At 44.6% G+C, this 17,178-nt stretch overlaps 1 pseudogene; it reads left to right on the forward strand.

Moving 5' to 3' along the window:
* LOC130830482 (NADH-ubiquinone oxidoreductase chain 5-like) overlaps positions 1 to 15,983 on the forward strand; it is a 30,484-nt pseudogene extending 14,501 nt beyond the window's left edge.
* Positions 15,984 to 17,178: the final 1,195 nt, after the last annotated feature.

Consider the following 17,178-nt stretch of genomic DNA (forward strand, 5'->3'; position numbering starts at 1 on the left):
TACTGAACCCACGTGCCACAACTACTGAAACCCGCGCACCTAGAGTCTGTACTCTGCAACGAGAAGCTACCATGATGAGAAGCCCACACACCATGACAAAGAGTAGCCCCCACTCACTGCAACTAGAGAAAGCCCACACACAGCCATGAAGACCCAACACAGCCAAAAATGAAATAAATTAAAAAAATAAAAATTTAAAAACTTTAAAAAAAGGACGCACACATCTCACGTGCTCTGAGACCCAGGGCAGCAGCAGGGTCTCGAAGGAGCCTGGGTCAGCCCCACGTGCGGACCATCTCACCCTCCTGCAGAGGCCGGGGGTACCTGCAGCTCCAGCAGCGGCAAGGCAGAGCTCACTGTACCACGTGGACACACGCTGGCAACCACCACTGTGGGACACCCCACACGCACTCGCCTCAGGACCCAGCCCCACCCCCACCCAACAGCCTGCAGGCACCAGTACTGGGATGCCTCCGGCTAAGCAATGAACCGGGCAGGGATCGGCCCCTCCCAGCAGACGGGCTGCTTTAAGACCCGCAGCCCACAGCCGCCCCGGACGTGTCCTGCCCCTCAGAGGGCCCAGGACTTGCCCCGCACACCAGTGCAGAGGTACTAGACCAGGGACCCCCAGAGCCCTGCAGCCAGAGATCCCGGGACTCAGCCCTGCCCACCAGCAAGCCTGCTCTAGCCTTGAGGCCACCCTCACCTAACCAGTGGGCAGACACCAGCCCCAGGACAACTACAGCCCTGCCACCTGCTGTGACAGGACCCAGCCCACTGAGCAGCAGGCCAATACCAGCTTCAGGACACCTGGACCCCACCCATCAGCAATCTGACACCAGCTATCGAACCCCAGGACCTGGCTTTACCACCAGTGGGTGGGCAGCAGCCCCAGCATTTCCTGGACCCCGAGTCTGCCCACCAGTGATCCAGCACTAGCCCCGCCCCCGGGGGGGCCAGCCACACCTACAAGACCACCCACAGTGTTCAGCCTGCCACAACAGAAGGACGTATGCCGCCCTCATCAGGGGAACCCCTAGAGCACACAGCTCTGGTGACAAGAGGGGAGTGCGCCTCTGGGACACACAGGATGTCGCCTGCAGAGGCCACTTCTCCAAGGTCGGGAAACACAACCACCCACCAGGCACATAAAGTACAGCGATTCGGGCAAGATGAGATGACAGAGGAACATGTTCCAAATGCAGGAACGACATAAAGCTGATGGAAGGACTCAGGAGGAGAATGCATTAATGGAGCAGGAAGCCAGAAGTTTTAGTTAAAGAATGAGAAAATATAAAAAGCCCAGGCAGATGAAGCCTATAACAACAACAAAGGCATGCAGGAGAAGAAACCAACAGACTGATGGAGAGGAACAGGTCAGCGAGCCGCAGCCAGTGGACATCGCTGATGCCGAGCAGAAAAAATCAGAGGTTCCGGGACGCCAGGTGCACTAATACTTACGGGTAAAGGTCCTGGAAAGGGAAGAGAAAAAGGGGCAGAGAAATAGCTGAGAACTTCCCTCACCTGAGAGAGGACACAGACATCCAGGTCCTGGAAGCACAGAGTTCCAAACAGGATGAGCCCACAGGGGACCCCACCAGACACACTGTAAGCAAAACGGCAAAAACTGGAGAGAACATTAGAAGCAGTAATGGAAAAGCAACTGGTAACAACAAAGGAACGCCCATAAGGCTTTCAGCTGAGTTTTCAACACAAACTCTGCAGGCCAGAAGGAAGCAGCACAATATATCTAAAGTGATAAAAGAGAAAAACCTACAACCAAGAATACTCTAGCCGGCAAGACTTTCATTCAGATTTGATGGAGAGATCAAGAATTTTACAGACAAGCAAAAGCTAAAAAGTTCTGCACCACCAAACCAGCTCTACAAGAAGTGTTAATGGGACTCCTCTAAGCAAAAAAAGAGAAGGCCACAATTAAAACATGAAAATTATGGAAGGAAAAAGCTCATTGGTAAAGGCAAATATTTAGTAAGGGTACTCAATCATGTACAAAGCTAGTAAGAAGTCAATTTAGTATAATCATCTACAAAACAGATGTAAAACACGATGCAGGACTGTTCAACTGCACCTGAAATCAAGTGATCAGCAACTTAAAACCGTCACATGTATAGACTGCTGCCTGTAACCTCACGGTGGTGACAGACCCCAAGCTACAGTGCCACACGGAGATACAAAGAACAGAGGAACCTGGACACTACAGAGAGTCATCAAATCATGAAGAGAGGAACAAAGAAACTACAAAACACCCCCAAAACAGCGAACAAAATGGCAATAAGTACGTACATATCAATAGTTGCTTTAATGTAAATAGACTAAATGCTCCAATCAAAAGACAGAGTGACTGAATAGATACAAAAAAGAAGACCTGTTTAGATGCTGCCTACAAGATATAGACTGAGAAGGGCAGGGACAGAAAGTGGTATTCCACGCAAATAGAAATCAAAAGAAAGCAGAGGTAGAAATACCTATCAGACAAAATGGACTTCAAAACAAAGACTGTTACGAGAAACAAAGGAGGACATCATATAATGATCAAGGGATCAATCCAAGAAGATACAACTATTGTAAATATATATGCACCCAACACAGGAGCACCTGAATGTCTAAGGCAAGTATTTACATAAGGGCAGAAACTGACAGCAGCACAGTAACAGTGGGAGCTTTTAACACCACTTACAGTCAACGGACACATCATCCAGACAGAAAATCAAGGAGCAGACACTGGCCTTAACACATTAAATCAGATGGACTTGATATATACATATACTTAGAACATTCCATCCAAAAGCAGAACACAGTAAGTTCCCTGCATACAGATCTTCCAGCTGAGAACTTTCAAAGATGCAAACACACATTCACGTGTCCAGTCACGTAAGGTAGTTCACGTGTCTGGTGTACATTGTCATGTGCGTGCATCCCTACAAGTGGCTGTGCTCTTGTGTACTTTCCTGTACAGCACTGTATAGAGCACAGTATCTTTATGTCAAGCCCAGGACGTCTGGAAGCAAGTGTAAGAGCAGCAGTGACGTAGCTGGTGCTGCTAGGACGCGCCAGGCGATACCCATGGAGACAGAAGTGAAAGTCACTGAGAGTTGGAGCGACAAGAGGAAGAAGTAACTGAAGAACCAAAGACTGATGACACAGGAGATGGCAAGGGGATTTTGTTTATCTGAGGAGGCTCTGTTAGTGTTTGAGGCACAGGACCTGAACGGAGAACGGTACACGAGGGTTGCAGCAGCCGTTCAGAATGCAATCCAGTGCTACCGTGTCATCTGTGATGAGAAAACCGAACCACTACCCAGACATCACTGGGTTATTTTTTCAGGAGGGTAGATGGAATTGAATCCAGCAGGGAACCAGAACCTGTGCCGTCAGCGTCAGGTGTGAGTGAACCTGCAGCCCGCCCTCCGTCTCCTGCTGCTGACCGTGCCCCAGCTCTGCCCTCTCCGCCTCCTCTCCACCTCCTCCAGGTAGCAGCTCTCCCTGCCTGCTCACTCAGTGCCGCCCCTGTGTGCAGCTACTGTACTGCACTACTGGACTTTTCAGGGTGCTGTCCTGTAACACTTTTAAAAAGGTCTTCTTTACTTTTTGTGTTTGTTTTTTATGCATTATTTGTGTGAAAAGCATTATAAACCTATTACAGTACCATATAGCCGACTGGGTTAGTTGGGTACCTAGGGTTTGTTGGACTTACGAACAAACTGGACTTACGAACAAACTGGACTTACAGACGTGCTCTCGGAGGAGAATTCGTTAGTGCATCGGGGACTTACTGTACACATTCTTTCAAGTGCACGTGAAATGTTCTCCAGGACAGATCACATGCCAGGCCTCAGTACAAACCTCAGTGAGTGAGAAAACTGAAATAACATCAAGGATCTTTTCTGACCAAGAGGCCATGACACTAGAAATCAACAAGAAAACTGCAAAAAGCACAAACACGTGGAGCCTAAATAGTGCGCTACTAAACAACCAATGGACTATGAGTCATAAAAAGGAATGAGATAAAGTTACTTGCAGTGAGGTAGCTGGACCTAGAGTCTGTCATACAGAGCAAAGTAAGCCAGAAAGAGAAAAACAAATACCGTATGCTAACGCATATATATGGAATCTAGAAAAAGGGTGCTGATGAACCTATTGGCAGGGCAGGAATAGAGATGCAGACATAGAGAATGGACTTGAGAACACAAGGAGAGAAGGGGAGGCTGGGACGTAGTGAGAGAGTAGCACTGACATATACACACGACCAAATGTAAAACAGATGGCTCGTGGGAAGTTGCTGCAGAGCACAGGGAGATCTGCTCGATGCTCTGTGACGACCTAGGCGGGTGGGATGGGGAGGGGGGGAGGGAGGCTCGAGAGGGAGGGGATGTGGGGATATATGTATACAGGTGCCTGATTCACTCCGTTGTACAGCAGAAACCAGCACAACATTGTAAAGCAGTTACACTCCAATAAAGAGGTATAAGAAAAAAATAAAGAACAATAACCAATGGGTCACTGAAGAAGTCAAAGAAGAAATTTAAGAATACCTGGAGACAAATGTAAATACAATGATCCAAAAATCCACGGGAAGCAGCAAAGGCAGTTCTAAGAGGGAAGTTCTAAGGATACACGTTTTCCTCCGAAAACAAAAAAAAAATCTCTAACAATCTAACCTTACTCCCGAAGGAACCAGAAAAAGAATAAACAAAACCCATATTTAGAAGGAAAGAAATCTTAAAGATCAGAGCAGATATAAATGAAAAAGACTAAAAAACAGGAAAGGTCAATGAAACAAGGAGCTGTTTTTTTGAAGAGAGAAACAAAATTGATAAACCTTTACCCAGACTCAATCCAGAAAAAAGGGAGAGGGCCCAATCAACAAAACTCAGAAGGGAACAGGTCATAACCAGTGCCACAGACACACAGAGGGCCCACGAGACTGCCACGAGCAACCGAACACCAGTAAAGGGGTGCGCTAGATGAAACGGACACATTCTTAGAAATGCACGTCCTCCCAAGAGAAAGACCAAGTACCAGTGCTGACATTGAATCAGTAATTTAAAACCCCCAACAAACAAAAGTCCGGGACCAGATGGCTTCACAGGTGAATTCCACTGGACTTTCAGAGAAGAGTTAATACCTACCCTTCTGAAGTCATTCCAAAAACACTGCAGAGGAAGGAACACTTCTGAACGCATTCTATGAGGCCACCATCACCCTGATACCAAAACCAGACAAATCAAAGAAAAAAGAAAGTTGCAGGCCAGTAACACTGATGAGCATATGTCTGTAAAAATCCTCAATCGATTAGCAGCGGAATTCAGGAACACATTACAGGGCTCAGACATAACCATCACGGGAGGTTCACCCCAGGGGTGAAGTCAGTGTGATACGTTCGCCACATTAACAAACTGAGTAAAAGCCACAGTATCACCTCAAAAGATGCAGAAACTGCTTTTGACTAAATTCAAGAGCCATTTATGATGAAACCTCAGAGTGGGTGTAGAGGAAACAGAGCGTGACATGAAGGGCACATAAATAAGCCCACTGCTAGCATCACACTCACCGGTGAAAAGCTGAAACTTTCTTCTCAGATCAGGAACGAGACAAGGATGACCACTGTCTCCACTTTTATTCAGTATAGTTTCGGAAGTCCTAGCCACAGCAATCAAAGAAAAAGCAATAAAAGGAACCCTAATTGGAAAAGAAAGAAAACTGTCATGTGTCTAGGTGACATGATACTACATATAGAAAATCCTAAAGATGCCACTCGAAAACTACTAGAGCTCAATGAATTTGGTAAGCTTGCAGGATGCAAAATTAATATACAGAAATCTGTTGTATTTCTGTACACTGAGTTCAGAGAAATTAAGGAAACAACCCTATTTATGTTCGCATCAAAAAGAATGAAATAAGCAGGAATAAACCTACCTAAGGAGGTAAAAGACCTGTACTTGGAAAACTACAAAGACACTGATGAAAGACATTGAAAACTACGCAAATAGATGGAAGGATATACTGTGTTGTCTTTCCTACTGATCAGATGAGCAGACGCAAATACAGCTGCTCTTTGAGCAATTCTGCACAATCGAATTGGAGACATTGGATTTATTATATCAACAGCATGATTTCTATTTAACTTTTTTTTTAACAAGTTTTATCTGGGGCAAAATGAGGACTGCAGCCCAGGAGACTGTATCCCAGAGAGCTCTGAGAAACTGTTCTGAGGAGGTGGGGGGAAGATTAGTATACGTGTGATCTTGGCGAAGGAGGAGCCCGGGCAATCAAACACACACTTGTGCAGGGGGTTTCTGCGAGTCACGAGGAGCCGACGTCACCACGCAGGGATTTAGTGCTTCTCTGGAGATGAGGAGATGCAAGGACTGGCTCACAGAATCAGCTCCTGAACACATCTAACTATCTGAAGACCTGTCCACCCATTTTTCCAAAGCACAGAGTGCCTCATTCCTGGTCTCCACCCTGAGTTCCCTGCAGGGGGTGTGGAAGGTCAGCCGCTGCAGCAGCGCAGTGTGATTTAATCCTCGTAGAGGCAGATGGCAAGTGCCAATCTGTAGTTGACAGGCCCCCTCATGGTCATACATTCGACCACGCTTTGGGAGGCGCTTCATGACCATTTCGTCCCACGGCGCTAGGAAGGCTCGTTCCTAGGTCTGGCGAAGATGTCGCTGATAGGCCACTCAGTGTGCCAGTATGGGGCTAGGTCTTTTCTACAAAAGTCAAAGGTCTCTGGACCAGCTGTGTTCCTGCTCTGTTACGGTGCAGGAAAAATTCCCTCTTGCTGCATCTTCCCACATCCAGAGTTACACTGTTACGATCACTGATCGCATACAGAACTATATGTCTGATCAACTGTTTCAAGTCACCTAGTCATCATTATTTTTGTCAGTGGCTCAGCCACACATTTCGTAACAAGAAACGATACCTTGTAAAACAGGCAAAATGCAAACAATATAGTTAATAACATTAATAGAGTTATAAGTTATAACTTGTAAGTATAAGTTAAGCCAAAAGCTTCCCACGCCAAACCAGTTTTTGAAGAGGTCGTCAAGACTTGGGAGTGGGTCGCTTAAGGCAGAAATCTGATTTTTCACAGGCTTCATTAAATGTGTTACATTAGAGGATTCATCAAGTATGAAAACACAGCATTCAGTCTGGATTATGGCACAGGTGCCTCCCTGAGATGCTGTAAGCATGTCGGGGGCCATGTGGTTTTATAGCACCGCTTCTCTCATCATAGAGACCTCAAAATTCAATAGGCTGATAGCCTGGTTACTGTCATTTAAGGCCTGTTGAGTGAATTTTGTTAAGGCCTCTATATGGCTGATTAGAAGGCGCAAAAATAGCTGCTAAATGGTCATACAGAATACAGATCTCCTGACCCATCAGCTCGTGCCGTGGCCTCTAATTTATTACATATATGACCTTGAGTCCGTGGGAACCCTAGGGCACATCTTCCTACCCATTCCAGTGGAAGCCAAGGCCATAAATTAGTACCACAAATCCAATGAGTTTCATTAGATGTAACCCAGTGAATCTCTGGTCCTCTGACTCAGTCAGTTCCAGACCAATCACTGCCTCTAAGGTAATGACATGCAGGCATTGTTCATAAGGCCCCCAGCCCAATTTCCTGATGTGGCTGGGCTGATCATCCTTAGTATGACTTAATTGTTCCCAACATAGGGGAGTTTTTAAACTTAAATGATCATAGCCTGGCGTTAACCACATCAATCCATCCCTAAATTGTAGGAGGTTTCCTTTTGATAGACAAGAGGTAAAAGTTTTGTTTGAGACTTGGCTGTCGTTCTGATTGAGCCTGAGTGACCTTAAAAGAAAATTTGAATCTATGGCCAGGCTCAGAGCACATACTATTATTTGGCCAGGCAAGGGGATCCCCAGAACAGGACTATAATTTTTTCCTCTAGAGTAAATTTCCTAAGGGCCATTCAATTAGAGCCTTGGAAGGAAGAAATCCACCAAGGTAACCCAAAAGTACTAGTCATAGGTAATTGGCCATAAACCCAGCAATTGGACTGATTTTTTAAATTAGCATAGGATTGCGTCCATGATAGAAAAACATTTGATTTATATGCAAAGGTCCAAGAAGTCAAGAAAACATTATAAATGCTCATACGAGTCAGGTCCAGCATCTTGGGCTAGCTGTCTGCTTCTGATGTCGGCTTCCTCTCATCCTAGTGTGAGAGCAGTTTCTCCTCTGATAAGTGTCCTTCCCTCTAGGTTGGAGATGGTCCTTTAAATTACGTCCTTTCTAGTAAGTATAACCCCGGGTTGCAGGTCGTGGGGCATGTGCTTTTCATCCAAAGCCATATTCCTGAGATAAGCTTCAGAAACAAACTTAGAGTGTCCTTGTAAAAACTCAGACTTCACATTCATATAGAGTTAACAGCAAGGAACTATCCAGGGAGTGAATCTTAGTAAATACAGACCTCCATCAGCAACACGGGCACTTCATATTCACTGAAACAATCCTTTTCTCTCTAAAGTTACCCTCATTTTTACCAAATATAAACAAATTTAGACTAATGTGTTTTCAAAATGTCTGGTCTCAAAAGAAACTTGGCCTGATAATTTATGTAACTATAATTGATCACATAGGCTTTCTGCTTTGCTGAAACTTTTATAAGGAGTCTCAGACCGGACTTTTAAAAGACCTCTCAGGGCTAGGAAAGCCACGCCAAGGGCTTATCACAGATTTCTGCCTAACAGATGTAGGTGAATTCCTGCCTTTTCAAGGTTCCCAACATACCTTGAGTTTTCTATACCTGTTAGTGAGGTAGCCTTCCTAATTTATCTGATAAAGCTGACGGGAACTTACGAGTTTCCAATGTCTGGAGGGAACAGATAGGAAAGATACATGTTTCAATCCTGCTTACAAAGGAATCATTTACCAAATTACTGTAAGTCATAATTAGTTTCAGGGGAAGGTTTTCCTTACATTTGGAAAACACAGATTTAAACCAGTTATTTTTCAGGTAGAAACTACAAAATATAGTTTCAGGTAGAAACTATAAAATAACCATATTCACCAATTTACTCAGTCCTATGTAACTAATCCTTTCTGTTAACAGCTTTATGACATCTTCAGGTTTCTCATTAGGATTCTTCAATTTCTTACCCAGTTCAGCATTATGGTCTAAATGTTAGAATAAATCTTCTTGAAGAGGAAGCATGTTTTGCAAAGGCATCAGAATAAAACCGTAACTGTCTATAATGACATAAGGCTTAAGAAGGTACGTTTAAAATCTGATTGCAAGGAAACTGGTTACTGATGTGACATACAACACTTTAAGATAATAACTAGAATTATGACTGATAACATTTAACCAGGACATATCAGAATTTTAGGAACTCCATACAATTTCTAGAATACCTATATAATAACATTTTACCATACACTAAAACCTAAGAAGATTTATTACTCATTTGACAATACTTCCCATGTAACTGAATGTACCAAATGAACCTAGTTTGTATCTCTCTTTGGGATGTTTCAGGGGCCCTTTGAAGACTCCCAAAGTTAGCTAGAGGTCAAAAGGACTTCATCAGAATTTGTTTTAGGAAGTTTTATCAAAAATATCAAAATGGCTTTAGAACACTCAGTCAGATAGGATCACAGGTCGCTGTGAAACCATGCTTATTCACTTAGCCAAAGTAACAAGAACAGATCACTTAAAAGGTCAGGAAACTTAAAATCTGTTATCAAAAGGCAGTTCAGTGTTTTAAGAAAACTTGTCCCCTTAACAGAGAGAAAAGCCAAATTCAAGTTTTGCACCAGCTTACTTTTAAAATAATTTACTCAACTAAATTTACTCTAAACTTAGTCAGTCCTCACCGGGTACAAAACTCTTTTCTCAGGGCCCATCTTCCCCAAACCTTCTTATCACTTTCTGTACCATTACTTTAATTCCCATTCGGAAACAGCCACCTGTAAGTCAGACCTACTTTCTTTTCCCTTAATAAAATGTAATCCCATTCCTCATGCCTTCTTGAAAACACATGTCCTACTTTCCTTAAGCAACCATGAACTGTCTTTTATGTTAGCATTCTGTAGATGGGTGAACATAAATACCAGTGATATTTTCTAAAAACATTTGCTTTCTTTACAGAACGTGGCACCAAACATATTCATCAATAGTTCTAAATACCCTTTTGTTTCTCTGTAAAAGGAAGCCAATGTTCAGTAATTAATGTTTCAGTATCTTATTTTACTTGGGAATGACCTAGCTAGTCAATAAGCTTTCATCCCTTAATTTAGTGCAACTCTAGAATTTCAAGTTACCAGAATCTGGAGAGACTATTTTAGGCAGACATTCCTCAAGTATAATTATTCTTAATAGAGTTTATCTAAAAGCTCTTATCTCATTTACATTTTCTTTCCTTAGAAGTTTCTTCACATCAAGTTACTTTCCTTGCTGACAAATTTGTAACAGATATATAACAAGGTTTTATTTAACTTACATCTAGGCACAATAAAAGTATTATACTTAATATTAATGACTATAAAACATGTCTATATTAATCAAGCCAACAAGCTTAAGCCACCTTCAATACCAGATATCAGTTTAGTACTGAATTTTCCCAATGTCATGAACCTGAAACTCATACTGGCCAGATAATTTTCTATTTCTGAGTAGTTATATAAGTACTTAATTTTTTAAAAGCCAAGTAAGTAGAGCTCTTTTATGAATTCGTTTTTGGCTATACCACACACCTATAACACACATATGAGACACACATGAACACACAAACACACACAGAGGCCTCAGAGCTCCCATGTCAGATTTCAGCACTGAGTCAGGTAGAACATAAAACCCAACAGTTACAAGGGGCTGGATTCAAACTGGGCTTCTAGGAGGTGGAACAAATCGAGGTCCCCTATCCTGATGGCTAAATCCTTCCTACTACTCCCTACAGGAAAGAAATAGGATTTCTATTTATCCTTGACAAGTCAAGATCTAAATTTACCTCTTTTTTTCAAATTTGCATTTAAAAAGATACATCTTTTTTTCAAATTTGCATTTAAAAAGATGAGGGTTCCTCAGACAACCAGCTAGGACATTTGCATCTCAAAGGTACAAGCAAGTTCCTCTTAAGATGACTTTGTTTCCCCTTTGTTTACTATTTACAAGCCTCTTAAGATAAACAGGGAAGGTTTGGGAGTGGTAAAAGAACTGGTGGGCTTTGGATTATTTTTGGAGCCACAATTAGATCAACAAACAAACATTAATACCAGGTATTAATTTGAAACTGAAATTTATTTAGCTTAATTTCTCTTGTACTTGGAAATGTTCGATTTGTAAGCGCCTATTTTTCCTCAAGTGAAGCAGATAGAGCTCATTTACAAGTTAACCTCAGCAACAATGTCGAAAGACAAAGACACACACTGAGACATACTTATATCCAGACAGACATGAGAGATCTCAAAGCTTCATTTTCCAAACTCAGTCATGAATTAGAAATCACAATATAAAAACTCACTAGTTTATAAACAATTGGAATAAAGAAAAATTTTTAAAGGCTTCTTCCAGTTTTTTTTTTTCCTTTTCAATCTCAGGAATTAGAGATGGTCTAGATAATTGTTCCTGAGAGCTCTGAGCTCAAGGCGGAGGGAGAGAAAATCAGGTTCTCCCTAGTAGGACTTATTCCCTTAGGGTCAGAATTCTGCAGAGAATTTTTTTTCTTCAAAGCTAGCTTTTTCTACTGGTTGGGAATTAAGTGGGAGTCGATTAAACCTTTGACTGGCATTATGTACTTAATTGACGTAACTGAAGTTTCATAATTTTCATAGATACCCCCTTTTCCTTCTTTTTTAAATGGCTTTGAAAAGTTGGTCTGATACAGTTTCAAGCAATTAATTATTGGTTTCCTGCAAAGAAGTTACTCTATGGTTTCCGCTTTTAGAAGCTTCTAGATACCTATCAAAGTAAGCATTCCATTCAGTCTGATCTTAAGGCTGGCTTTTTTTTTTAACAGTGCATGCAAAAATATTTTTTGGAATATTAAAGAACCCAAATTTGGTTATTTTAGGTTGAGATCTCCCTTAGTGTAACTTTCCCAATTAGGTAGGTACTTGCAAGTATAAGTTTTATACGTACATAAACCTGGCTGGCGTGCTAGAAAGAGCCTGGCCTTCTGACGCCCCATGTTTCTTGTGAGAGGCTCTATTTCCCATTTTAAAGTTGAATTTGTCTGGGATAAAAAAACACTAGCGAAGTTGTGTGCTGGGCCAGGGTGCTGCTTGTGAGCTTAACTCCCCGAGGCATCACCCCGGCGTCGTTTCAGCTCTCTTACGTGTCTCGATTTCTCCCTTTGGTAGTTGAAGACCACCGCGGGTGCTCCGTTCGCTGAATGGCCCATCTTATTGCGACCCCCGCAACCAAGTGTTTTAATTAATGAGTGGGTTTCCCCATGGGACCTCTGTACGTAGGGTGTGAGGACTGTGCCTCCACCACTCCCGTAAATCTCTCAGTCGCCTGAGAGAGCCATCCTGGCCGGGAGGAGTCTTGTCCCTCGTCTTCAGAGCCAAGCTCTCATGTAATATCTTCACTTTTATCCTGACAAATTCAATGAAGGCAGCCTAACTGAGGAAAAGCATCAGATCAGCCTCTCACCTAACCACTCAGTGCAGACCAGTCTCCTACAACAGAGCAAACCCTGGTATCTTTCAACCGAGCCCCAGCCGGTGTTCATCCGCTGGGTGGGTGTTTCCCTGGTATCTTTCAGCCAGGGCCCACCCTAGCAGTTTTCCAATGGGAGGAGGCAGGTACCTGCTAACCACCAGGTAAAACTCAGGATCATCAACCAATACAGGAGATCCCAGAACCATGAGAGACTTACCCAAATTCGTCTGAACTCCCCGAGGAGGCGGAGGGGCTCAAGGGACCTCTGCCGGTACCAAGGCTCTGGTTCCTCGTAGAGTTCAGGCGAAGGAGAGACATCCACTCTGGGTCGCTTATTCGCGGTCACCAAAACTGTCGACTTAAAAAAAATGCACAACGTTACATCTCGTAAGTGTACAGATATGCAAAGGGAAACGTCTGAAAGGATATTTACCAAAATGTGCTGTAACAGCAGTCATCTTTAGGAAATGGGATTTCAGGTCATCTTTAAATGTTTATAAGTGGGCACTACACACTTCGTACGAGCACGTAGTATTAGGCATCTCTAGTAACCACCTCTCCACTTGACGGCAGGGACTGTGTCTTTTGCATTCTTTGTCTACCTAGAACCAAGCAGTCTGGTTCAGAATTGGTGCTCCAATTATAACTGTTTAATAAATTCTCCTTTATTCTTCTGAAGCACAAAAAATAAAGACTACATAACTATCAAGTTAAAAAAAAAAAGCACAACGTGAGAGTTGCGAGTTAAGTTCTATCTGGGGCAAAATGAGGACTGCAGCCCGGGAAACAGCATCCCAGACGGCTCTGAGAAACTGCTCCCTCTATTCAATTTAAATGCATGAGATCTGCAACAAAGCTTCATACTTGACCTAAGACACCCAAACCTACATTGAACAGGACTGGTACTGGCTGCAACTGGAAAATCCACGCAATCTGGTCTCCGCCCGGGACGTCCCTCAGCAGTACAAAGTCCTACCCCCATTTCGGCCTTGCTCCACTCAAGCGCAATACTCATAAGCAGGTATTTTCTTACTTCTCCTTCTTTACCCTTTAACAGAAAATAATAAGTTTACCCAAACAATAACACTGCGCTTGGCGCTATTACTACTTCACTTACAGCAATGTGTGCTCTCACCCAAAATGGTATTAAAACAGTTGTTGCTTTCTCCACTTGAAGCCAGTTGGGTCTTATCATGGCAACGGGTGTGGAGCAGCCTTACCCAGCATCCCTCCTCATCTGCACACACGCCTTTTCTAAGGCCACGTTATTTACACGCTCTGGGTCTGTCATTCACAGCCTAAACGATGAACAAGATATTCGAGAAACAGGAGGCCTATTCAAAGTAATACCTTTTCCTACAGCAGTCCTCATTATCGGAAGCCTAGCACTAACAGGAATACCATTCCTCACTGGGTTTTACGCTAAAGACGTAATTACCAAGACCGCTAATACGTCTTACACCAACGCTTGAGCCCTGCGGACAATCCTGAGTGCCACGGCCCTCACAGCTGCTGCCAGCACTCACATTATCTCCTTCGCACCTCCAGGCCGTCCTAGCTGGAATCAATGGAATAACCCACTCCTAACCAACCAACTCTGCTAAACATCTATCCATGGGAAGCATTTTTGCTGGGTTTATTATCTCCAACAACATTCCTCCAATAACAGTCCCCCAAATAATCATACCTTCCTCCCTACAACTAACTGCCCGTGCAGTAAGTACTCTAGGATTTACCCTGGCATTCGAAGTTAATCTTACCACACAAAACTTTAACTTTAATTACCCCTCAAGCACCTTTAAATTCTCCAAACTTCTAGGATATGTTCCTGCTCTCACACGCCACCTGCCACCCTACTTAAACCTATCAACAAGCCCAAAATCACCATCTTCTCTCCTAGACTTAGTTTGACTAGAAAGCATTTTACCAAAAACCACCTCCCTTATTCAAATAAAATCCTCTACACTGGTCTCAGACCAAAAAGGCCTAATAAACTACATTTCCTCTCACTCCTCGTTACCTCTGCCTAAGCATGATTTTATTTAGTTACCACGAGTAACCTCTGCAATAACCACACACCAATAAGGAGTGACCCACCAGTAACAGCCACCGCTCAGGTCCACAGCTACACAACGCTGCAGCTCCCACAGCCTCTTCACCGCAAACCAGGATCCCCTGTATCACAAACTACCCCATCCCCCAGCCCATTGCACTTAAATACGATTTCCACCTCCTCATCTTTTAAAACATAAAACACTACTGAAAACTCTATTATTAAGCCTGAAAGAAATATACCCAAGACAGTCTTATTAGAAACCCAAACTTCCAGGTGCTCGTCAGTACCTATAGCTGTCATGTGACCAAATACTACCAACATTCCCCCTAAGTAGATCAAAAATACTATTAAACATAAAATGAACCACCAACGTTTAATACAATTCCACAACCAACACCACCACCGTCAACCCAAGTCTACCATAAATAGCTGAAGGTTTTGAAGAAAACCCCACAAAACTAATTACAAAAATAGTACTTAAAATAAATACAATGTATGTTATTATTATTCTTACATGGAATCTAACCATGGCCAATGACATGAAAAATCACTGCTGTTATTCAACGATAAGAGAAGCAATGACCAGCATCTGAAAACCACCCCGGTGACAACGACCGTCCGGGACGCACGCGCTGACCTCCCAGCCCCAGCAGACACTCCGCCCGCCGTGGTGAATGCTGGCTCCCTGCTGGGCATCTGTTTCATTTCGCAGATCTCAGCGGGCTTGTTCCCCGCAACACGTCAGACACGATAGCCGCTTTCTCACCAGTAACACACGTCCGCCGAGATGCACGTTGTGGATGAAGTGCTGGATATACACATGGAAACGGAGCCTCCGTTTTCTTTCCGTGCCCACTCATTCCACTCGTGTGGACGCGGCTGCGTTATCGGTCCTGTGCTTTCCCAGAAGCATGAAATACCGGCATCATTCTACTACGCACAGGCACAGCTACAGACGCACAGCGGATGTACCACCTGACGACAAACACCGCTTGCAGGAGCAACAGTTACTACCAGCGGCCCCTCAGCAGTGCCATCCGTCGGCACAAACCCTGCTGAACGGCTCTGAGGTGGCCTCTCGGGAGACGGAGCGACTCTCACACGAGCCCCCACCTTCCGTGTCACCCTCCCCTTCTTCACTGCCGCACGAACAGCCGCCCACGTGTTACTCCTTCAGGAAGCAGGACCTAACAACCCCCAGGAGTCCCCTCTGGGACAGACAAATTCCACCTCACTCCTGCGACACAATTAAAGACAGCTGAGTTCCAGCATGAGTCCGGTCGGTCCTATCTTCACCCGACTTACTAGGACTGGTAACAGCAACGCCAGCCGAGCGAACCCTCTGGCCACACCACCTCGCCTCAGACCCCGGCGATGCCTCCCACTCGCATCCGCAACCCCAGCATCAACCCCCAGCAAACCAGGAGCAGTGCTGGCCCCCGTCCTCCCAATCCTCGTCCCACACTCCACTCCACTCCACTCCCCCAAGCGAGGACGCGTAACATCCCCAGCCCTGAGCCAGTGTCTGCTCTGAATCCTAGCGGCAGACCTACGGACCCTGAGATGAGTCGGAGCGCAACCTGTCATCGGACACTGGGCATCTGCTGTATCTTCTTTCTAATCCCGGTACCAACGCCAGTAAGCCGCGTCACTGAACATAATCTCCTAAACGAAGAGTCTTTGCAGCATGTAGAGGACCCTGGCCATGCACACTGGAGAAAGAGAACAGCAAGTCTCCCTAGGACTCCAGGAAGGAGCTCCAGCTCCACGACTCCCTGAACTATTCCCTGAAACTTTCTGCTACGGGACGTTTACAGAATTATCGAGAACTACGCAAGTATTAAAATGGTGCGCTCTGTGAACCGCCACATACTTCGTGCATCCGTGCTCCACCACGGCAGCACGCACACGCGCTCCCTGTACACACCACACACGGCACGCACAGGCGTGCACCGCACCATTCAGCCCACGCTCACAGGCGCGTGCACAGCTGACGTCACACAGTACACGTGCATTACGAATCGCACACAGTCCTGGCCAACGTGCGTGTCACATCCATCCGACAGATCACGAGCGCCAGGCCACGTGAAACCATCCACCCGCTCGGAAGGCGTTTCTCCTCCCGCGCCGGCCCGGGACTTGCGGGGGTCTCTATCCGTGAGCTGTATCAGACATCTGGTTCTCACTGCAGGTCCATCGCACCTAAAGTCGCCCACTCTTGCCCCTCAAGTGAGACATCTCTAGGACGAATGACTCATCAGCCCACACGCACACGTAACTGTGGTGTCGTGCATTTCGATGTTTTAACTTGTAAGGGGCGCCTGGACTCAGCTACGGCCATCTGAGGCCTTAACACAGTCAAACAAATTGTAACTGGACTTTACCTGACCATCATTCAGCAACACCAACCATGAGGAGTGGTTCCGTCAACGGTTACAGGACACAAGGAAATTGCAG

Source organism: Hippopotamus amphibius, chromosome 10 (genome assembly GCF_030028045.1).
Source record: "Hippopotamus amphibius kiboko isolate mHipAmp2 chromosome 10, mHipAmp2.hap2, whole genome shotgun sequence".
NCBI classification, from domain to species: Eukaryota; Metazoa; Chordata; class Mammalia; order Artiodactyla; family Hippopotamidae; genus Hippopotamus; species Hippopotamus amphibius.